This window comes from Scyliorhinus torazame, chromosome 6 (assembly GCF_047496885.1).
Source record: "Scyliorhinus torazame isolate Kashiwa2021f chromosome 6, sScyTor2.1, whole genome shotgun sequence".
NCBI classification, from domain to species: Eukaryota; Metazoa; Chordata; class Chondrichthyes; order Carcharhiniformes; family Scyliorhinidae; genus Scyliorhinus; species Scyliorhinus torazame.
This window is the reverse complement of record NC_092712.1, coordinates 284,259,010-284,282,388: the sequence shown is the minus strand read 5'-3', so window position 1 is coordinate 284,282,388 and position 23,379 is coordinate 284,259,010. Positions and strand designations below refer to the sequence as shown.

Below are 23,379 nucleotides of genomic sequence, written 5' to 3'. Positions count from 1 at the left end.
ATATACTTATCTTCGACGGAATGCAGCGAAGGATAGCCAGACTGATTCCTAATCTGATGGCAAGATTATCACATGTGAAAAAATTGCGTCGACGAGGCCCGTATTCACTGGAGTTTAGAAGAATGAGATTAAAAACATACAAAATTCTGACCGAGCTGGGCGGACTGGATGCAGCGATGGATGTTATCCCCCTTGCTTTAGAATACAGGATAGGCCATTTAGGATTGAGATAAGGAGATATTTCTCCATTCAGACGAAGGTGAACCTGTGGAATTCTCTACTACAGAAGGCTGTGGAGGCCAGGCCACTGAGTATATTTAAGGCAAGAATAGATTTCTAGACGTTAAAGGCATCAAGAGGTATGGGGAGAGAATGGGAATATGATCATGTTGAATGGCGGAGCAGGCTCAAGGCGCCAAATGACCTACTCCTTCTCCTGTTTACTATGTGTCTACGTTAACTAGATTAAAGAAAAGGTCATGATGGGATTACAAGATGATTATATACAAAGCACCAGTAACTTTTGCATGTAAGATACCAGGTAGAATTTAATGTCCCCGCCACAAACACCTTGGGAGGGCTGGGAGTGGCGGGCCCAAATAATCAGGTGGGAAGGTGTGCGGTGGAAATCCTGCTGGCTACCTGACTCCCCACCTATTAAATCAAATGCAGGGAAGGTCAGTCTGCCTACCACAGTCAATTGAGGCCCTTAAGTAGCCAATTAATTTGAAAAGCATGGTCTCCCTGCCGACTTGGATGGGGCGGCAGGGAAGAGCCTTCTGATCGAGCATCCTATGCTCCATAGGGGGCCTCCCCATTGGGGGAAGTGCTGCTCCCACCATAAGAGCCCCACCCCTCTACTCTGCACACCGCCAGGCAGTATATCTGAAATTCAGGAACTTAGGTTGCCTCTTTAGTTGGCACAAATTTATTTTGGATAAAGCTGAAGAGTGCTACAGATTTAATAACTCACCCATGAGCCAACAGGTTCAGGAAATTTGGCCCTTGTGCCAACTATTAAATGGCGTGAAACATTTTGTACTGTTGGCATTCAAATAACTGAGAAATTGGTTTTTAGAGCTGGTTTTCAGCCAAATACGAACTTTTTGGAAGCTGCTCTCACTTCTCAAATCAACAAGTGACAGAGAGAAAGAGACACGAGAGGAGAGGCGCGTTTAGAGCTTCTTTTCAGCAATAGATTAGACAGAATTAAAGTTACAAAAAGAAAGAACTGGGGGAAAGATAAAAAAGGGCTTATTGCTTAATGAAGGGGGCCGGGGGGGTGGGGAGGGAGGGGGGATGTAAGAATTTAAAGGTTCGATATTTACTTAAAATGGCATTAAATTTGATATGGACAAGTGTGCAATTTATCTGTTTGCATCTGTAGCAATTTGAGAGCTGGAAATTTAACCAGGGCCACTCCGGGAACTGGGAAGAGTGTGAACAGAGGTGGGAAATTTTCACGCTGGACTATGGAATCAGAAAACTCTGGAATACTCCGATCAAGCTGTGCTCCAAACGTTCTGTCCTTGGTTCCCTAGATTGCCCCAGTGAAAGTCAGGAAACGCCATCTCCTCTTATGATTAAGCACTTTACAGCCTTCTGGATTCAACACAGAATTTATCAATTTCAGAACATAGGCTGAGATTTTCAGGCCGTTTTAGCGGTGGGATCTTCCGGACCCGCCAAAGGAAATCCCCCACCATGGGTTTCCTGGCAGCGGAGGGTGCAAACAACTGAAAAACCCAGCGGGACCGGAAGATGCTGCCGGCAGCTAATGACAGGCTGCCCCCTCGCATAACCACTGCCCCATGTTAATCAGATAACTGTTGCTGGTAATAATTCCCCTTTTGTTATTTACATCACCTCTCAACCTATTTCGAAAGATCCAAGGGGCTTGAGGAAGTGAGTTAACTCTAATTTTATTTTAGTTTAAGAAAAGGAGGCTGCTTCTGCGACATTCAACACAGAAGGTCCCGCTCGGGACTAACGGAAGTGCCGGTCCCAGTCTGGTCCGGTTTTTAAAGAGTAAGGTTAATGCACGATCAATTGCACAAAGACTAACGTTGGGTACAACTGTGGCAGTCCATATTGACAGTCCAGAGTCCGTCAAAGGTTCAGCCGGTCCGGTGCTTTGGTGCTTCGTTGGAGCGGTGTAACGGTGGCGGCGAAATCGGTGCTGGCGGTGGTGGAGGTGGCGCCGATGGCGGTGCTGATGCTGGCCAGTCATCGGGGAACTCCGGGAGTGTGCAGAAGTCCTCTTCGTCCTCTTGTGCGGAAAAGGGGAGGGGGATGGGGTGCTCTGGTGGGGTCAATATTGGCAGCGCGGTGGGAGGTGGCGGGGGGGAGGACGCATTGGTGGGGGTGTGTGTTGGGGTGGAACCTGACGGTGCCAGGTCCCTGAGTGAGACAGTATCTTGGCGGCCGTCGGGGAACTCAACGTAGCCATATTGAGGGTTGGCGTGGAGCAGGTGAACCCTGTCCACCAAAGGGTCCGCCTTGTGGAGTCGGACGTGCCGACGGAGAAGGACCGGCCCTGGAGCTGCAAGCCAAGTCGGGAGCGACACCCCGGATGTGGACTTCCTGGGGAAGGTAAAAACACGTTCATGGGGTGTGTTATTAGTGGCAGTGCACAATAGTGACCGGATGGAGTATAGAGCGTCAGGGAGGACCTTCTGCCAGCGAGAGGCTGGGAGGTTCCTGGACCATAGGGCCAGCTGGACGGCCCTCCAAACCGTCCCATTCTCCCGTTCTACTTGCCCCTTTCCCCGGGGGTTGTAGCTAGTCGTCCTGCTGGAGGCTATACCGCTGCTGAGCAGGAACTGACACAGCTCATCGCTCATGAATGAGGATCCCCTGTCACTGTGGATGTAGGCGGGGAAACCGAACAGAGCAAAGATGGTGCTGAGGGCCTTGATGACGGTGGCAGACGTCATATCGAGGCATGGGATGGCGAAGGGGAATCTGGAGTACTCATCGACCACACTGAGAATGTACGTGTTACGGTCGGTGGAGGGGAGGGGCCCTTTGAAATCCACGCTAAGGCGTTCAAAGGGGCGGGAAACCTTCACCAGGCACGCGCGGTCTAGCCGGTAGCAGTGCGGCTTACACTCCGCACAGACCTGGCAGTCCCTGGTGACTGTCCTTACTTCCTCGACGGAGTAGGGCAGATTGCGAGCTTTGACCAGATGGTACAATCGAGTGACCCCCGGGTGACAAAGGCTGTCGTGTAGGGTCCGGAGTTGGTCCACTTGTGCGCTGGCACATGTACCTCGGGAGAGGGCGCCTGGAGGCTCGTTGAGTTTACCGGGGCGATACAAGATCTCGTAATTATAGGAGAGCTCGATTCTCCACCGCAAGATTTTATCATTTTTGATCTTGCCCCGCTGTGTGTTATTGAACATGAAGGCTACCGACTGTTGGTCCATAAGGAGAGTGAATCTCTTACCGGCCAGGTAATGCCTCCAATGCCACACAGCTTCAATGATAGTTGGGCCTCCTTTTCGACGGATGAGTGTCGAATTTCAGAGGCATGAAGGGTCCGGGAAAAGAATGCCACGGGTCTGCCTGCCTGGTTTAGAGTGGCGGCAAGGGCAACGTCTGAAGCGTCGCTTTCTACTTGGAAAGGCAGTGACTCGTCCACTGCGCGCATCCCGACCTTGGCGATGTCTGTTCTGATGTGGGCGAAAGCGTGTTGCGCCTCGGCCGCGAGGGGGAATTGGGTGGACTGAATGAGTGGGCGGGCCTTGTCCGCATAGTTTGGGGCCCACTGAGCGTAGTAGGAAAAGAATCCCAGGCAGCGTTTGAGGGCCTTGGGGCAGTGCGGGAGGGGAAGTTCCATGAGGGGGCACATGCGGTCGGGGTCGGGCCCGAGAAGTCCATTTTGGACTATATAGCCGAGAATGGCTAACCGGGTCGTGCTGAACACCCACTTCTTTTTGTTGTAGGTCAGGTTGAGAAGAGTGGCAGTGCGGAGGAATTTATCGAGGTTGGCATCATGGTCCTGCTGGGCATGGCCGCAGATGGTGACATTATCTGAGTACGGAAAGGTGGCCAGCAAACCGTACTGGTCGACCATTTAGTCCATCTCTCTTTGGAAGACCGAGACCCCATTTGTGACACCAAAAGGGACCCTAAGGAAGTGGTAGATGCGACCGTCTGCCTCGAAGGCAGTGTATGGCTGTTCTGACTTCTGGATGGGGAGCTGGTGGTCGGCGGATTTCAGGTCAATTGTTGAGAAGACCCGGTACTGCGCAATCTGATTGACCATATCAGATATGCGTGGGAGGGGGTATGCATCGAGCTGCGTGTGCCGATTGATGGTCTGGCTGTAGTCTACGACCATCCTGTGTTTCTCCCCAGTTTTAACCACTACCACTTGGGCTCTCCGGGGACTGTTGCTGGCCTCGATAATACCCTCCTTAAGCAGCTGCTGGACTTCGGACCTGCTGAAGGTCTTGTCCTGGGTGCTGTACCGTCTGATCCTAGTGGCAACGGGCTTGCAATCCGCAGTTAGATTGGCAAAAAGGAGGGGGGATCGACCTTGAGGGTCGCGAGGCTGCAAACGGTAAGGGGGCGTAAGGGCCCGCCGAATTTGAGGGTGAGGCCCTGGAGGTTGCACTGGAAGTCCAGGCCCAACAGGAGTGCAGCGCAAAGATTAGGAAGGACATAAAGGCGGAAGTTACTAAATTCTACACCCTGGACCGTGAGGGTGACTGTACAAAAGCCTCGGATCGGGACGGAGTGGCATCCGGATGCTAGGGAGATCCTTTGATTGGCAGGGTGGACTGCGAGGGAGCAGCGCCTTACCGTATCTGGGTGAACGAAGCTTTCGGTGCTCCCGGAGTCCAGCAGGCAGAAGGTCGCGTGGGCGTTGATTTGAACCGTCGTCGACGTGGTGGCTAGGTTGTGCGGGCGAGATTGGTCCAGCGTCATCGAAGCGAGCTGCAGGTAGCCATCAGATGCTTCGGGTGGCAAGCGTATGCAGTTTCGATGTCGGGATGTCCAGAGACCCTGTGGTGGACAAGATGGCGTGCCCCTGGTGCGCACATTGCGGGGTTGGGACAAGAAGGCGGTGCCCATGGTGCGCACATTGCGGGGTGCAGTGTTGGTGGGGGTGCTTCTGCTGACCACAGAAGTAGCAGCGGGGACCCCCGGGGTGCACAGATCGGCGTGCGGCGCAGGCATATTGGGAAGGCAGGCCCCTGGCTGAGGAGGTCAGCGGCGAGGTCCAGGAGGGGTAGGAAGGAGTAGAAGGGTGGGCAGCGCGGCGGGAGAGGTACGATTGTACATTACGGGATGCGACCGTCATGGAGAGCGCCAAGGTTTTCGTCTCCGCCAGTTCGAGCGTGGCCCCTTCCAGTAATCGTTCTCGGACGCGGTCCGACGCAATCCCCATCACAAAGGCATCGCGCATGAGGAGATTTGCATGTTCGACGGCCGTAACAGCCTGACAGTCACAGTCCCGGACGAGTGGAATTAGGGCGCGCCAGAAGTCTTCGATGGACTCACCAGGTAGTTGCGAGCGGGTGGGGATTACATGCCTGGCGAAGAGCGTGTTCGCCTTCTGCGCATCGTGTTCCTTAAGGAGTTCCATTGCTTTTGTGTAATTCGTGGCGTCTTGGATCAACGGGAACACGCTGGAGCTCAGTCTGGAGTACAGGACGTTTATCTTCTGAGCCTCCGTTGGCTCGGGGTCCGCAGCCTTGATGTAGGCCTCAAAACATGCTCGCCAGTGAGTAAAGTCTTTGCTGGCATCGGGCAAGTGCTGCAGGCGATCGGGCTTAATTCTGATATCCATTCTGTGGAAAATCTGACCGTAATAAATTGAAGCACGATCAATTGCACAAAGACTAAAGTTGGGTACAACTGTGGCTTTATTACAGTCAGATGCGCGGCCTCCTGCTGCAGCTGGCGAAATGGCAGGGCACTGGAGGTCATGCATTTATACAGTTCTCCGTGGGCAGAGCCAGCCGGCAGGAGCTACCGGCGAACCTGTAGTGTAGGCCCTACCTTACATCTCCTATTACAGTGGTTCACCGCAAAGGTAATGACCCCCGGCTGGATGGGCCTCCGTCCACTAGCAAGGAAGCTCATATTCTATGGGTCCCAAGAGGAGATCGAATAGCGTATCCACATGGGCCTCGTAAGTGGTTTACACTATTGTTTACTTTTCTTCTGGCTCATTACCATCCTATTTTGCCCTGCACCACAATCTATCCGTTTATCCGATCACAGACCTTCCCTGGTGGAAAACTGAACATAAGGAGGAATATCAGACATGATTTCACTAAATGGTGAAGCAGGCTTGAAGGGCAACATGACCGAAAAGCTGCCCCAAATTCTTCCACACTTATGTTTTCAGCTGACATGTCAGCACAGAAGCCATGGAGTGGATTTTATGCGCCCCCACCAGGTGAGTTTTTGGCGGGGGTGGGGGCTCGTTATAGGGTTTGTGCAGCGAGGATCCCCCCCGAGGATAGTACCCCCCTTTCTTTTTCTTACCCACTTGCTCATCAAAGCCCAACAACCCTCAAGTTCCCTCCCTGAGCTGCGCAAACACATGGACATATCTTGGGCTGGATTCTCCATTTCAGGGACTATGTCCCGATATCATTGTGAACACTGTGGTCATTCACGCAGAAAAACTGGCGTCAAAAGGCCAGAGATTCACAACCCTGCAGGGAGCTAGTAGGCAACTGAGGTGGAGCTCACAGCTCCAGCTGCCGATACGGCCCCGCGCAGTTCCGGGATTTAGCCGTCGGGGTGCGGAGAATCCAGCCCTAGATTCTGGAATCAATTGGGACCTCTTCTTGGGACTGGTTTCAGAGACCGGGGTGGAGAATCCAGTTTCACGCGTGAAATCGGGACCAGCGCTGAAGGCCGCCACCATGCGCATGCGCGGCCTCTGACCCGGAAGTGCAGGGGACCGTATCGGCAGCTGGAGCTGTGAGCTCCACGACAGCTGCCTGCTGGCCCCCTGCACGGTGGTGAATCTGTGGCCTCTTGACGGCAGTTTTTCTGGTGTAGAAAAACACACTTTTCGCCACGGCATGCGGACATAGTCCCTGAAACGGAGAATCCAGCCCGAGATCTTGGTGTTGCCATGAATGTTGGAGCTGCTGGCCAATTGGATTGGCTGCCAGCTTCTAAGGACAGACCTTCCACCCCAATGAGGGGCGGGGGTTCCACTCTCAGGCAATTCTCTGGCCTGAAGTGATTATGGGTGTGGGGTGGGCTGGCTCGGAGAACAGTGGCTTCACACTGACCTCCCTTCAGTTGGAGAGCCACCTGCACCCATCATAATATGCAGCCCCACACCTATTACTTTTTTGCCAATCCACCAGTACAGCACAGACCGTGGATCTAATCTACTCTGCATGACTCAGTTCCACTTTCATTAATGCATTTGTGAAATCATAGAATTTAAAATTGACTCTGCTATTTAACATTTATGAAAGTCAAAGAAATAAGGAAGGTCAAAGGAGATTACTTTCAATTGATCATTAGGCGAAGGAATTGCTGATTGCACAGTATGTCTAATTAAAGTTCCTCTGAGAGCTGCCCAGGAAAATGGGCCACATTTCCCTCTCTTTGGTAGTTTTAAAGAAGAACATCACAAGTGAAATGTCATAATATTGGATGTGAATGCTCTATTATTAATGCTGAGCACTGGCTCAGTGAATTATATCTCTTTTCTGGATTAATGAAGATTAGCAAACTTTTCAGAGGAAAGCCTGCTTTTTCTTATGAAGACATTAAACTGCATTAATGGAGAGTAAAGGCAGCATTTGAAGCTCACATGCAGACTAAATTGTGTAGCTCTTCAAAATCTCATCAAAGAACAAATGAACTTGCCTTTAATGACCTCAGGACATCCCAATGAAGGACCTCTGAAGTGGAGTCACAATGATAATGTTGAAAATGCAGCAGTTAACTTGAAGACAGCAAGATCCCACTAACAGTATTGTGATAATGACTGGATAGTAATAATAACCACTTATTGTCACAAGTAGGCTTCAATGAAGTTACTGTGAAAAGCCCCTAGTCGCCACATTCCGGCACCTGTTCGGGGAGGCCGGTACGGGAATTGAACCCGTGCTGCTGGCATTGTCCTGCATTACAAGCCAGCTGTTTAGCCCACTGTGCTAAGCCAACCCCTCTGTTGATTAATGTTGTTATTCTGTTGGTTAATGTTGGTTAATGTTGTCAGGTATAGCCAAAGAAGTCTTCATCGTCATACATGTATTAACTGCAAGTCTTTATTTACTCTGAGAATTATTTACAAATATACAGTGAAGAGTACAAGTGAGGAGTCGTCTCCATGCTTGTTGGTACACAGGTCTCTGTCTACCACACAACTGGCCCTGGGTGAAGGTCATCTGCTCTCTTCCATCATTGTGTAGGCTGTGCAGTACTCAGTCCCATATTAACCCTATATGTGCCAGACTCTTGTACCATAATTAAGGGTTGGGTATCGGCCTGGACACTGGGGAACACTTCCCTTCTCTTGTTTGAATAGTGTCATACAAACCATCCCATCCAGCTGGGAAGATAGGGCTTTGGTTGATAGCACCTCATTTCAAAGATGGCTCATCTGACAACACCGTACTACAGTCTCAAACAAGGAGAGCTATGGACGTACCACCACAGTAATGACTCTACTATTATTAGCAACATACACCATGCCACATCATTACACAACTTGCCATTTCAAGCCAACGAAAATTTGATTATACACAATGGGCGGAACTTTCTGAAAAAATGGCAAAGTGTCAAGTTCCGACTGAAAGCCGTCGGATTTCTCCCCAGGAACACTGCCAGGTTTTCTGACCAGGGCCGGAATTCTCCAGCCATTGCAATTCAATTTTCCCACCGGCAGCACAGCTCTGCTAGCTGGTTTCATGGCAGCGTGGGGTGGATCCAATGGGAAATCCTATTGACAATCGGGGGGAAGATAGGATCCCACTGCCAGTGAATGGTGGGCGGTTGCGAAGCACACGGCTGGCGGACCGGAGAATTCCGGCACAGATCTTGACACTTTGTCAGAAAAAATCGGTCCGCTTGTTTAGCAGGGTGGGGCGCCATAAAGCCGGCAAGCCCAGCTACACCGAGATTGTGGTGCCATCTTTAAAGGACACAGCAATCTGCAAGAACACTGAACTCTCTTCTAATCCCCCAGGGCAATGGAGGGCTCCTTCCAAACCCTCCCCACCTTCTCCCCTCTCCCCCTCGCTTTCTCCTGCACGCACCCCTCTCCCCTGGCACCGCCAAGGGGCATTGCCTAGCCTCAGCTCTCCACCCTGGGAACCCTGGGGCCTCCGGGTATCTCCGCACCTACGTCGTGGTCACCACAGCTGGTTTTCGATTTCACCGGCAGAGGGCAGGTTGAAGGTTGAGAGGTACGGCGTCAAGCCATTTAATTATATTTCCATGCATTTCAATTAATGGAAATCAGCTTCATTCCCTTTCTGGGCATGAAGCTGATCATGTCGCTCACAAGGGAGGCATGGGAAATCTCACATCAAGATCCTGCCGGAGCAAATCCCGTTATGGCCCTCTCACGCGATTTAGCGATCATAACAAGATTTGCACACGTGTTGATCAGGCCCGAACAATCATGTCCGATATTACAGGCACACAGTGAAGGAAAATGGGGCGTTCAGGCTGCCTTACTCCCAACTCAACCACTACCATTTTAACATTCAATTCTTATGGTTATCTAAGATTCACCTGGTCACCATTTCTGCAATTTCCATCTCCCTTTTTATACCGAGCCTACACCAGAATCTAATGATGCCTAATTATACTACTTGTAACACGTGGAAGAGAATGTAGCCAAGGTAAGAAAAATAAAGAGGGAAAATACACAGCTGCACAGATGACTCTTGATCGTACACTTACTTCCGCTACTATCTTTTTGCAACCTCCTTTGCTTTCCAAGGGTACAATTTGCTCTGGTATTTTATTAAGCTCTGTTGGAAGCTAATTGCAGTTCAGCAAAAGAATCATATTGCATCTGTCCACACACAACAAAATATATTCATGAGTTGTTTCCTTCTCCGATCAAACAGAGTCTTACATCAATCCATAATATTTGAAATTTTGAGATAGGCAAAAATGTGGTGAATTTTAAAGGATACTTAGTGAGCTGCTTTCTGAAGGGCAGCCTCTATTTTGGGAAACAAGTTAAAGGAACATGCTAAATACTACCTAGAAATCCAGAGGGGCTTTTAGCCAAAAGAAGCCTTTAAATTGTGACTGCACGTGAAACCTGCAGATACAAAATGGTCACAAGAAGGAAAAAAGAAATGAATGAACTTGCAATATGTATCATAGCATGAACATGCACAGGATGTCCCAAAGCATTTCTCACACAATTAATTTAGAATGGTAAAAAAAAAGCCAATTCACATACAGCAAGGTACCACATACAGCAGTGAGATAAATGATACATTAGCTAATCTACTGGTGTTCATGAAGGGATGAAGGGATAAACACTGACCTAGCCATCGGGAAAATTCACTTGCTCTTCTGCAAATAGGTCTAGGTTTTCTGGTCATGCCCCCACAGGAATCGTCACAGGGATGGGACCGAAAATTAGACGTACCAGCAAAGGTCTGTTGACTTTGGGCTGGAAATTTCCCAACCTCAATCTCAAGAGATTTTTCACCTTCACTTGAACAGGCAAATGTGGTCACGATTTAACACCTCACCCAAAGGACAGCATCTCCAACAATGCAGCACGCATGTAGTATGTATGTCTAGGTTAAATACTCAAGATCACAGAGTGGGACTTGAACACAGATTTTCACCACGGCAGACAGCCTCTCGATCATAGCAACAATGACGGATGTGGCCGAAAATCGTTAAGACCTGCCCCCAAACACGGCAATTCCTGTTTTCATGGGTGCAGAAATGACGGCGGAGCACGTTTCACACACGTGGATTTTACAGAAGCAACTGGCCATTTCATGAATCAGATGCCTCCACTGAAGTAGGATTTGGGTAGGCCAGGAGTGTGAAACCTAAAGTGTACAGATTAGGCCAGGCAAGAGCAGGTCTGAATTTTGCCAATTCCTTTGTCTAGCCAGTGAATCCCTTTGGAGATTTGATCCTGGGACAACTTTGGGGAGTTAAGGTGCCCTTTGGTGGAGGACAGATGCCCTTTGGAATTGATGAAAGCAGGCATAATTATGTGTAAAAGATGCAGAAACATATCACTGTCAAGCTGATTGGAATTGTCAACAGATCTGTTAAAATAAACTGTCAGAAGTACTTGTCAAAGGGAACTGTCAAGGTGTGATTGCATTTAAAAGACCAGCCCTCTGAAACTTTTTTAAAAAAGCTTGCTATTTCACTCTGTTTCCTGACATAAGAGTTTCCATTTCATTTCATGAATTGGTACACGCAGCTATAGACACTTTGATGCTTGACTATGAATTTCAATGCTTATTGCTTTACGAGATTACACACATGAATGAAATGTTTGTTGTTATACGGCTTTATTTAGTTGAAGGAGTATAAATGTACTAAATGGGCTTTTATGATGAGAGGTTTTCTTTCAATGCAGTGAATAAATACTTAGGACTTACTTTTATAGAACTCTATTTTATATCATCTCTGCATGGGTCCTGAGGTCTGCACATGGTGGATACTAGTTGTCATTGTAGGTGTAAGGATAAAGGATGGTGGGTGAGGGTCAGGGTTGGCACTAAGTTGGCATAGGGGCTATAAAGAGCCATTGATGGAAGGATATAAGTTGGCATTGGGTGTATAAAGGGCCATGGGAGTGGGTGGAGTTGCATAGGTTGGCATAGAGGGTATGAGGTATTATGGGGTGAGTGGGGCTGCATGACTTGGTGGGGCAGATGAGTTGGCATGGATTGTGCTTGGGGCATGTGTGGGGGTGACAGCTGGAGGGATGATTTATTATTTAATCTTTATTTTTAAACTTTTGACAGAGTGTCGGAGCCGAAGGCAAGCCTTTTGCCCAGCCCACCTCTGCACCTGGCATCGTCCTCAGTTCTTCCCGGATCGCCCTGTTAACCCAGCCTGCCCCCAGACCGAAAATCTGATATCCAGTCTGCCATTTTTAAAAGGCAGGTTTGTAGAGTCAGAAACTCTCCTGTCACTGTGCACCTCATAACACCGAGAAAGCAAATTAACAGTTAGTTCTCAAAAGCAAAACACAAAACCAAAACGTCTACAGGTTGCAATGTACATTATTTAAACAGAAAAGGCAAAATTGATTAAAAGAATTGCCTGTGCAGTGCAACACATGTACGTTAACTCTGTCTGCTATATGTTGCCTTGGGGACCTTAACAAATATGATATTCAGGAATGAAAAAGCAGTGGGGGCAGATTCGGAATAACATTCCGTTGGGAATTGTATAAATATCAGAAGTAGAAAGAAATATCAGAGGAAGAGGAGAAAAAGTCAGCCCTTTAAAAATGATGCCCCGATCTCTGAATCCTGGCTTTGCCGGCGGGTTTAGACACCCCAGCTGCAAATGCCCCCACTGCCCTTCCCCCCACAGGCTGGCTATGTGATCCTTGTCAGCATTTTGAAATTACACAGAGTGCCTTTTGATGGGACTTTCTGTCGCTTTGCGATGTAGAAGGGGAGGGGAACAATGCACAGGTAATATTTTCTGTGCAAACTCCAATGACAGATGGTTTGTTGAACCATCAGATTTTTTGGCACTTGCCTTGGACCCACTTCCAGGGTCCATCCATATTACTTTTAACCGTGCAGCAGGAAGGAATTTCTTCAGATTTTCTTTTGTTTGAAAATGATTTACTCCCAAAACAGCAGTCCAGTTGAGATGAAGAGCTTAATAGACTTGTGGAACGTGGGCAGAAAGCCACGTCTCACCACTCTGCAGTGCCATGCGTTGGTCTCCCAGTGTCTTCATGCACTATTGCCAGCAATGATCTGTCTATCACATAATTTCAGAGCGCTCTCCAGATTGTGGCAGCAATTCAATTTTATTGTGGCGCAACTGTGGAAGAAATTGTTCTTTTACTCTGAAGAGGTAACACAAGTCACAGGAAAATACTCATCAGGGGCGTCATTCTCCGCCCCCCCCAGAGGGTCGGAGAATGGCCGTTGGCCGCCGTGAATCCCGCCCCCGCCCCCGCTGAAGTCTCTGAAGGGAGAAAAGTCGGCGGGGCGTTAATGGCGCCGCTGCCGCGGAGAATGTCACGGGTCTGCGCAAGGCAGCCGATTTTCGGCCTGCCGATATTCTCCCTTCCGGATGGGCCGAAGTCCCGTCGACGTGATGACCGTTCACGTCGACGTGAATTAAACCTCCTTTTCATCGGCGTGACCCGGTGCTCCAGGCTCACGCCGACCAGCGAGGAGGTGAGTGACGGCCTGGGGGGTTGGCTCTGGGCAGGAAATGGCGTGGCCGCAGACTGATTGCGTGAGGAGAGGTGTGTCTCGGCTTGTGTGTGTGTGTGTGTGCGGTGCGGGGGGAGGGGGTGGTTAGAGTAGGCTGGGCTCTGGGGGAGTGCCGGGAGGGGGTCCGTGCTGGGGTGGAGGTTGGGGGTTGGAGGGGGTCCGTGCCGGGGTGGAGGTTGGGGGGGGGGGTCCGTGCTGGGGTGGAGGTTGGGGAGGGGGTCCGTGCTGGGGTGGAGGTTGGGGGTTGGAGGGGGTCCGTGCTGGGGTGGAGGTTGGGGGTTGGAGGGGGTCCGTGCTGGAGTGGAGGTTGGGGGTTGGAGGGGGTCCGTGCCGGGGTGGAGGTTGGGGGTGGGGTCCGTGCTGGGGTGGAGGTTGGGGGTTGGAGGGGGTCCGTGCTGGGGTGGAGGTTGGGGGTTGGAGGGGGTCCGTGCCGGGGTGGAGGTTGGGGGGGGTCCGTGCTGGGGTGGAGGTTGGGGAGGGGGTCCATGCTGGTGTGGAGGTTGGGGGGGGGGGTCCGTGCTGGGGTGGAGGTTGGGGGGGGTCCGTGCTGGGGTGGAGGTTGGGGAGGGGGTCCGTGCCGGGGTGGAGGTTGGGGGGGGGGTCCGTGCTGGGGTGGAGGTTGGGGGGGGTCCGTGCTGGGGTGGAGGTTGGGGGTTGGAGGGGGTCCGTGCCGGGGTGGAGGTTGGGGGGGGGGGTCCGTGCTGGGGTGGAGGTTGGGGAGGGGGTCCGTGCTGGGGTGGAGGTTGGGGGTTGGAGGGGGTCCGTGCTGGGGTGGAGGTTGGGGGTTGGAGGGGGTCCGTGCTGGGGTGGAGGTTGGGGGTTGGAGGGGGTCCGTGCCGGGGTGGAGGTTGGGGGTGGGGTCCGTGCTGGGGTGGAGGTTGGGGGTTGGAGGGGGTCCGTGCTGGGGTGGAGGTTGGGGGTTGGAGGGGGTCCGTGCCGGGGTGGAGGTTGGGGGGGGTCCGTGCTGGGGTGGAGGTTGGGGAGGGGGTCCATGCTGGTGTGGAGGTTGGGGGGGGGGGTCCGTGCTGGGGTGGAGGTTGGGGGGGGTCCGTGCTGGGGTGGAGGTTGGGGGCGGGTCCGTGCTGGGGTGGAGGTTGGGGGGGGGGGTCCGTGCTGGGGTGGAGGTTGGGGGTTGGAGGGGGTCCGTGCTGGGGTGGAGGTTGGGGGTTGGAGGGGGTCCGTGCTGGGGTGGAGGTTGGGGGTTGGAGGGGGTCCGTGCCGGGGTGGAGGTTGGGGGGGGTCCGTGCTGGGGTGGAGGTTGGGGAGGGGGTCCGTGCTGGGGGTGGAGGTTGGGGGGGGGGTCCGTGCTGGGGTGGAGGTTGGGGGGGGTCCGTGCTGGGGTGGAGGTTGGGGTGGGGGTCCGTGCCTGGGTGGAGGTTGGGGAGGGGGTCCGTGCTGGGGTGGAGGTTGGGGGGGGTCCGTGCTGGGGTGGAGGTTGGGGGGGGGGGGCCCGTGCTGGGGTGGAGGTTGGGGGTTGGAGGGGGTCCGTGCTGGGGTGGAGGTTGGGGGTTGGAGGGGGTCCGTGCCGGGGTGGAGGTTGCGGGGGGGTCCGTGCTGGGGTGGAGGTTGGGGGTTGGAGGGGGTCCGTACCGGGGTGGAGGTTGGGGGTGGGGTCCGTGCTGGGGTGGAGGTTAGGGAGGGGGTCCGTGCTGGGGTGGAGGTTGGGGGTTGGAGGGGGTCCGTGCTGGGGTGGAAGTTGGGGGTTGGAGGGGGTCCGTGCTGGGGTGGAGGTTGGGGGTTGGAGGGGGTCCGTGCCGGGGTGGAGGTTGGGGGGGGGGTCCATGCTGGGGTGGAGGTTGGGGGTTGGAGGGGGTCCGTGCCGGGGTGGAGGTTGGTGGGGGTCCGTGCTGGGGTGGAGGTTGGGGAGGGGGTCCGTGCTGGGGTGGAAGTTGGGGAGGGGGTCCGTGCCGAGGAGGGTGATGTGAGGGCAAATGAGTTGGTCCACCTGGCCAGGTGCCAGCCTCCAACAGTTGGACCCATGCGGTCCATGCCACCTGGCTGGGGGGAGGAGGGGATATGGGCAATGATGACATGTCGTCGTTCCCCTCCCCCCCCACCAGGCCGTCATGTTTTCAGATCATCCAGCGATGTTGGCCGCCATGGTGGCAGCCGCTCATGTCTATGTTGCCCTGGATGAGGAGGAGGAGGAGGAGGAGCGTGCCAGAGAGGCGGCGCAGGCTGTCGCAGAGGGGCAGGCGACAGCCGCCCAGGCTGGAGGGACACCTGACCGACAGGACGAGGAGGGGGAGGAGAACGTCGCGGCCCCACGGCAACGGAGGCACCCGAGGGCGCCCCGTGTGTACCGGCCCCGCCAGTCATACCAGGACCTCACGGACCGGGAATGCAGGAAGAGACTCCGGATGAGCCGGGAAACCGTGGCACACATCTGCCACCTGCTGGCACACCTGTCACCGCGTGGCACTGGCGGGGGACACCCTCTTCCCGTGTCCGTCAAGGTTACGGTGGCCCTGAACTTTTATGCAACGGGGTCATTCCAGGCACCGAGTGGGGACCTGTCCGGCATATCGCAGACATCGGTGCACCGGTGCATCCGGGCAGTGACAGATGCCCTTTATGCCATGGCGCACCGCTACATCCGCTTCCCCGTGGACCGGGCCAGCCAAGATGCCCGGGCCGTGGGCTTCTCTGCCGTTGCCGGGTTCCCCATGGTCCAGGGTGCGATCGATGGGATGCACGTCGCCGTGCGGCCACCTGCAGATAACAGGGCCGTGTTCACTAATAGGAAGGGGACCTATTCGATGAACGTACAGGTGGTCTGCGACCACCGCATGATGATCCTGCACGTCTGCGCCCGTCACCCAGGCAGTGTACACGACTCATTCGTGTTGTCGCGGTCATCCATCCCCGGCATGTACGAGGGACGCCATCCCCGGCTGAGGGGCTGGTTGCTGGGCGACAGGGGCTACCCATTGCGATCGTGGCTGATGACGCCTATACGGAGGCCACGCAATGAGGCGGAGAACCGCTACAATGATGCCCATGTAGCGACAAGGGGAGTGATCGAGAGGTGCTTTGGCGTGCTGAAGATGCGTTTCAGGTGCCTGGACCTCTCTGGGGGCGCCCTCCAGTATCGGTCAGATAGGGTCGGCCGCATCATTGTGGTGTGCTGCGTCCTGCACAACATAGCCCAGCAGAGGGGCGATGTGCCGCAGGCAGAGGAGGGCGGAGTGGAGGAGCAGCAGGAAGAGGCACAGTCCTCCCCAGATGAGGGGGATGGGGGCAATGGTCAGGGCAGACGGGGTAGACACATGTGGGTGGCTGTCCACCGTTACCGGCTGGCCCAGCGGGCACGGGACAGACTGATAGACGCCCGCTTCACTGACTAGATGGGCGTGGGAATCGGGTAGTATGGCCACAGACCGCACACCATGGCAACAGCCGACCACTCACACCCCCCACCCATCCACCCACCCAGCACCCTCACCCCCCTCCCCAACCCCACCCACCCCACCCGCATGCACACCACCACCCCCCCCCCATTGCCGATCCACCGGCGGCACAACGGGCCGGGCTCACACAGTTGCGGGTGGACGCGTGTCGATCGCAGGCCATGGAGGATGATGACAACCCGCCCTGCGATGAGCTCCTGGCTCTACATCGTTGGACTATGTCTGACCCATGGCCACAGTACCACCATCCACCCGGACCATCCCTGCATGCGGCTGTAACACTGCAGCGCACGGTCCCATCCTCTGCCCGGGGGATGTTGATGGCGGCCCAGGGGGAAGGGGGCAGACTCACCTGGGGCTGAGGTAAGACCACCCCTCACACACACACTTGCGCTCAACGTACATGACACGCCCGCACACTTTGGACAGAGCACAAAGGCAGCTTCGGTAGGTGTAACATTGACTTTAATAACCAAAGGAGTTCATGCACGTGCCCTAGCCCCTAAAACTCATCTGTGCCCTGCACCCGTGCCAACTTACTCAGTGTCTAATTGTTTGGCCTTACGGGCCCTTTGACTACATCTACGTGGTTCCCCAGACGGTACAGCAGAACTGGAGGTGGACTCCTGTGATTCCTGCCCTCTGACACTGGATCCCTTTGGCGGCCGTTTCCTGGGGCCTCCTGGCCTAGATGGGCCAGGCTGCGGCCCGGGCGACTGGGATGGCGAGCTGCCTGCTTGTCCTGCCCGTTGCCCACCCGATGCACCTGGGACGGAAGGGGGGGAGTCCGAGGTGTCGCGGTGTACCGGGACCTCCCCTACAGAGGGGAGGACCACACCACCTCCTCCTCCCTCGGGGTGCCCGATGGCCCCCAGGCCTCTACATGGATGGGGGATGCGAACGGACTGGCCATCCGACGCCCCCCCGACATCTGGCGCTGCCAGTCCTGGAGGCCCGTGCTGGTATCGACAGGGGTCTGCAGGTTTGCAGCCATGGAGCCCAGGGTTTTGGCAAACCCTGTCTGTGACAGTGCGACGCCGGCTCGCACATGGCCACTGGCGCCGATGCCCTCAGCGATGGCCTGCTGAGACTGGGCCATGGCCTGCAGAGACTGGGCCATGGCCTGCTGAGACTGGGCTATGGCGTTGAGCGCCTCTGCCATCTGGCGCTGGCACTGGCTCATGGCCTCCTGTGAGAGGGCAGCCATTTCCTGGCCCACAGACGCCACCTGCACGGTGGCCCACAGACGCCACCCCAGGCCTCGCAAACCGTTCCACATGTCTGACACCATCGCAACCATTGCCTCCACCGCGGACGCCACCCGTGTGGTGTCAGCCTGGGTGGCACGCATGACCGGGACCACTCCCAGCTCCTGGACGCGGGTGGACTCCTCCACCTGCGACCGCAGCCGCCGCAAGCCGCCCGTCACCCTCTTCGCTCGTCTCCGGGTCGGTGGTTGCATCGGATCTATGTGTGGGTGTGGTAACTGCAGGAACCCGGGATCCATCTGAGCGGCAGATGTTCGCTTGGGTTGGGCTGCCCTCCGACCGCCCTGCTCCTCTGCTGCTCCTACCTCCACCTGCTGTACCGGGACGGCTGTGTTGTGCGCACCAGTGAGTGTACCAGACGCCTCATCACTAAAGTGCCCAACCGTGGTGAGTGTTTCTGCGATGGTGGAGGATGTTGGTCACAGCAGTGGCGTTGTGTCGTGCTCTTCGTCCCACTCTGACTCCATGGCACTTTGGGGTGGGGGTTCGTCTCCACCCATCCACTCTAAGTCACTGTCCGGTATTTCGTCTTCCCGGGTAGGGGTGTCCTGGGTAGTGCTGCCCCGGGTAGTGCTGTCCCGGGTAGGGGTGTCCTGGGTAATGCTGTCCCGGGTAGGGGTGTCCTGGGTAGTGGTGTCCTGGGTAGTGGTGTCCTGGGTAGTGGTGTCCTGGGTAGTGGTGTCCTGGCTCGGATGTGACGGGGGCCTGTGGCTGCCCCCCTCATCGCTGGGTGGTCGCTCCCGCACGTGACGGGGGTGTCGTCTCCCTGTTGCTCCAGGTCTCTCCGTCTCCCGTGGTGTGCGAGGGGCATCCTGCGGGCGTCGCATGCTGGAGGGTCCGGGTCTCTCCGTCTCCCGTGGCCTCCGAGGGGCATCCTGCGGGCGTCGCATGCTGGGGGGTCCGGGTCTCTCCGTCTCCCGTGGTCTCCGAGGGGCATCCTGCGGGCGTCGCATGCTGGAGGGTCCGAGTCTCTCCGTCTCCCGTGGTCTCCGAGGGGCATCCTGCGGGCGTCGCATGCTGGCGGGTCCGGGTCTCTCCGTCTCCTGTGGTCTCCGAGAGGCATCCTGCAGGCGGTGTGCATCTGCGGGGATGGGTGCCTGGACGTTTGGTCCTGCGATACACAATGAAGCATGCATGGTTAGACATCAGGCAGTGATCAGGTGATACGGGGGAGGGGGATATAGGGGAGGGGGGATATGGGGACGGGGTGTCAGTGGCTCACTTGCTGGTGGGCCCCCGACCTCTGCATCAGCAACCTCCCGGTCCTCAGGTCCGCCAGCCAGTTCCAGGGCCCTTTCTTCGTGTACGGTCAGTGGCCTCTCATCAGCGGGCCCTCCTCCAGTCCTCACATGCTCCCTATTGTGTGCGCGCTTCTCCTGTGGGGGGGGCGGGGGGGGGGGGGCTGGTGGCAGGGGTAAAAGGCAACAGTGTTAGGCAGGTATATGAATGCACGCCATCGGTTGCGCGTGCATTGCAGAGGTTAAGGTTAGGGCTGGATTCACTTGGGGATATGGGGGATATGGGGGAGGGGGATATGGGGGAGGGGGGATATGGGGAGGGGGGATATGGGGATATGGGGAGGAGGGGATATGGGGGAGGGGGGATATGGAGAGGGGGGATATGGGGGAGGGGGGATATGGGGGATATGGGGGAGGGGGGATATGGGGGAGGGGGGATATGGGGGATATGGGGAGGGGGATATGGGGGAGGGGGGATATGGGGGAGGGGGGGATATGGGGGAGGGGGGATATGGGGGAGGGGGTATGGGGGATATGGGGGAGGGGGGATATGGGGGAGGGGGGGATATGGGGGAGGGGGGATATGGGGAGGGGGGATATGGGGGATATGGGGGAGGCTCACCCTGCCTGCTCTGACGAGGTCGTTCACCTTCTTGTGGCACTGGGTGCCTGTCCGTGGTGTCAGGGCCACAGCGGTGACGGCCTCTGCCACTTCCCTCCACAGACGCCGGCTGTGGCGTGGGGCAACTCTGCAGCCGTGCCCGGGATACAGGGCGTCCCTCCTCTGCTCCACCGCGTCCAGGAGCGCCTCCACATCGCGTGACTCGAACCTCGGGGCTGAGCGACGGCCAGCCATCCAGTCGGGTGTTGCGGTCGGGTGTTCCGGTCGGTTGGGGGGGAGCTGCGCGGCCTTATGAGCCGACACGCCATGCAGCGCGTATGACGCTGCACGGCGTGAACCACTGCGCAAGCGCGGATCCCGTTACGTCGCTGCTGGCCCATTTCGGGCCGGAGACTATCGTCCCATTTTTATGACGTGACGCAAGTGGGATTTGCGCCGTTTTTTGCGCCGATCGGCGGACTTTCCGCCGATAACGGAGAATTTCGCCCCAGGTATCTACGAGAACAAATTATCTGCAAATACAACACGCTTCGATAAGATTGCATCTCATACCAATATTTCAAAGAAATACATGAAGCATGAGGAGGGGAAAGCACGTTGAGGGAGTAATGCAATGTTCTCTTCAAATAAAGCAGAGATATTCTGGTAGAAAGGCACCGGTTAACATTTTTTGTTGTGCAACTATGAAAGAAATGGAAATCATCATAGAAATAATAGAAATACTACAGTCCCTACAATGCAGAAGGAGGAGATTCGGCCCATCAAGTCTGCACCGACCCTCTGAAAGAGCACCCCACCCAGGTCCTCTCCACTGCCCTATTTCCATAAACCCACTCAACCTTTTGGACACTAAGGACCTCTGCTGTTTGCCATATTTATAAATAACTTGGAAGAAAATGTAGAGGATCTGATTAGCAAGTTTGCGGATGATACTAAGATTGCAGGAGTGGCGAAGATTGTCAGAAAATACAACAGGATATAGATAGGCTGCAAAATTGGGCGGAGAAATGGTAGATGCACTTTAACTCGGATAAATGTGAGGTGATGCATTTTGGTAGATCCAATTCAGGTGGGAGCTATAAAATAAATGGCAGAACCATCAGGAGCACAGAGACACAGAGAGATCTGGAGGACAGTCCTTAAAAGTGGCAGCACAGGTGGAAATGGTGGTAAATAAAGCATATGGCATACCTGCCTTCATAGGACGGGGTATAGAGTATAAAAGCTAGGAAATTATGTTACAGTTATATAAAACGTTGGTTAGGCCACATTTCGAACACTGTGTCCAATTCTGGACACCACACTACCAGAAGGACGTGGAGGCTTTGGAGAGAGTACAGAAAAGGTTTACCAGGATGTTGGCTGGTATGAAGGGTATTAGTTATGAGGAGAGATTGAATAAACTGGGATTGTTCTCCCTAGAGAGACGGAGGCTAGGGGCGACTTGATAGAAGTTTATAAAATTATTAGGGGTATAGACAGAGTAAACAGTTGGAGGCTTTTTCCAAGGGCGGAATTGAAAATTACAAGGGGGCACAAGTTCAAGGTGAGGGGGAATAGGTTCAGTGGAGATGTGCGGGGGAAGTTTTTTACACAGAGGGTGGTGGTGGCCTGGGATGCACTCCCAAGTGAGGTAGTTGAGGCAGATACGTTAGCAACCTTTAAGACTTATCTGGATAAGCACATGAACAGATCGGGTATGGAAGGATGCAGGCAGTTGGACCAGATAGTACAGGTGATCGGCACAGGCTTGGAGGGCCGAAGAGGCTGTTCTTGTGCTGTATTGTTCTTTGTTCTTAAGGGCCAATTTAGCATGGAAATTCCACCTAACCTGCACATCTTTGGATTGTGGGAAGAAATCGTAGCACCAAGAGGAAACCCACGCGCACATGGGAAGAAAATGGAAACTCCACACTGTCACCCAAGGCTGGAATTGAACCCCGGTTCCTGGCGCTGTGAAGGAGCAGTGCGAACCACTGTGCCACTGCACCAAAAGAGCACGCAAGAAAGGAGGGTGCCATGTTAATGAAACAAGGTCAGAGTGCAGAATCTGCTGCGCTGCAGAATTTGTGCAGAGTCAACCTGGGACTGAAGGTAGCCCCAAAAGCCACAAAATGCAAATATATTTCTTTCCCTTGTGGAGTATCTTTCCAGGACCCACAGGGAAAACTTTGGGATCCTCCTCACTCCTTTCACGCACACAAAGTGTGCTCGAGCCAGTAAGTGACCTCCAGGTTTTCTTTCCCCTTTACTCTTTCATGGCATTTGAGCATCATCAATTGCTCTTGAGACCAGGGGCTTGCTATTTCAGAGGGCATTCAAGAGTCAACCACATTGCTGTGGGTCTGGGGTCACATGTAGGCCAGATCAGGTAATGATAGCAAGTTTCATTCCCGATCAAAAACAATCAATGATCGTTCTATGATAAATTTTACTGAGATTAGCTTTGTCGTCCAGATTTATCAACTGAATTTAAATTCCATTGGCTACTGTGGTGGGATTTGAACCCATGTCCTCAGTGATTACCCGTCCAGTGACAATACCACCACACCACCATCTCCTCAATGACTTTCTGCTTTATTACTTGTTCAGTCTAGGAAATTATATACTGGTATTTAAGCGAACTACTACCACTAAAAACTGTGGTCTGGCAGGAAATGGACTGGCCAGTGTTTCCTACTAAAAACCAGCCGACTGTCAGATTCAGGTTCATGTCTGTGAAAGCAACTGTGTGCACAGTAGGTCGAGCAGAACGTAAAATTGGATTAGTAACAAATCTCAACTTCTGGTGTTTATCTAGCAAATTAAGAGATAGGGCAATCTTTATTTGGTGAACTCCATTAATTAAATTGAATTGCACTAATGACTGAAACCGTACCTACTTTACATCCCTTCCCCCACTTCAATGGTTCTCATTATTCCTGGGAACATGAATTATAGACAGCATTCATTATTTAAACACTGCAAAGATGTACTTTACGCAATTAATTATGTATGAAAAATAAAAATGTTTCCCTTCACTGTATACAATGAATTGTTAACTTATGCCTCTCCAACTGTGGCATGTTATACTCTAAAAACCGATGAATCTACAATGGTTTTGACACAATTGCTGTCATAACCAAATATTTATGTCTTAAAGCTCCAAGACTCACACTGATGCTTACCTCAAGGCTCAAAATAATTGTTGTTTCAGTTAATAATTTGATCATATCCTTGTTTCTTCTGATTGTCAAATCAAATAGCATTTCATAAAATTCAAAAATGTTAAACATGCCTGAATAATCATCCTTGGATGGAGAGTCCCTCATAATAATCACACACGTTACTGCATGTAGATGCTGCATCAGTGCAGAGATATCAAAATGAAGCTACTGTATTTGTCAATTTGGAAGAAAATCTCAATGCGCGATATGTGGCGCACAGTGAGTCAAC

At 53.7% G+C, this 23,379-nt stretch overlaps 1 protein-coding gene across 4 annotated transcripts in view; it reads right to left on the bottom strand.

The window, feature by feature from the left end:
* LOC140425471 (catenin delta-2-like) overlaps positions 1–23,379 on the bottom strand; it is a 1,686,689-nt gene that overhangs the window by 1,507,845 nt on the left and 155,465 nt on the right. The window lies entirely within an intron of this gene.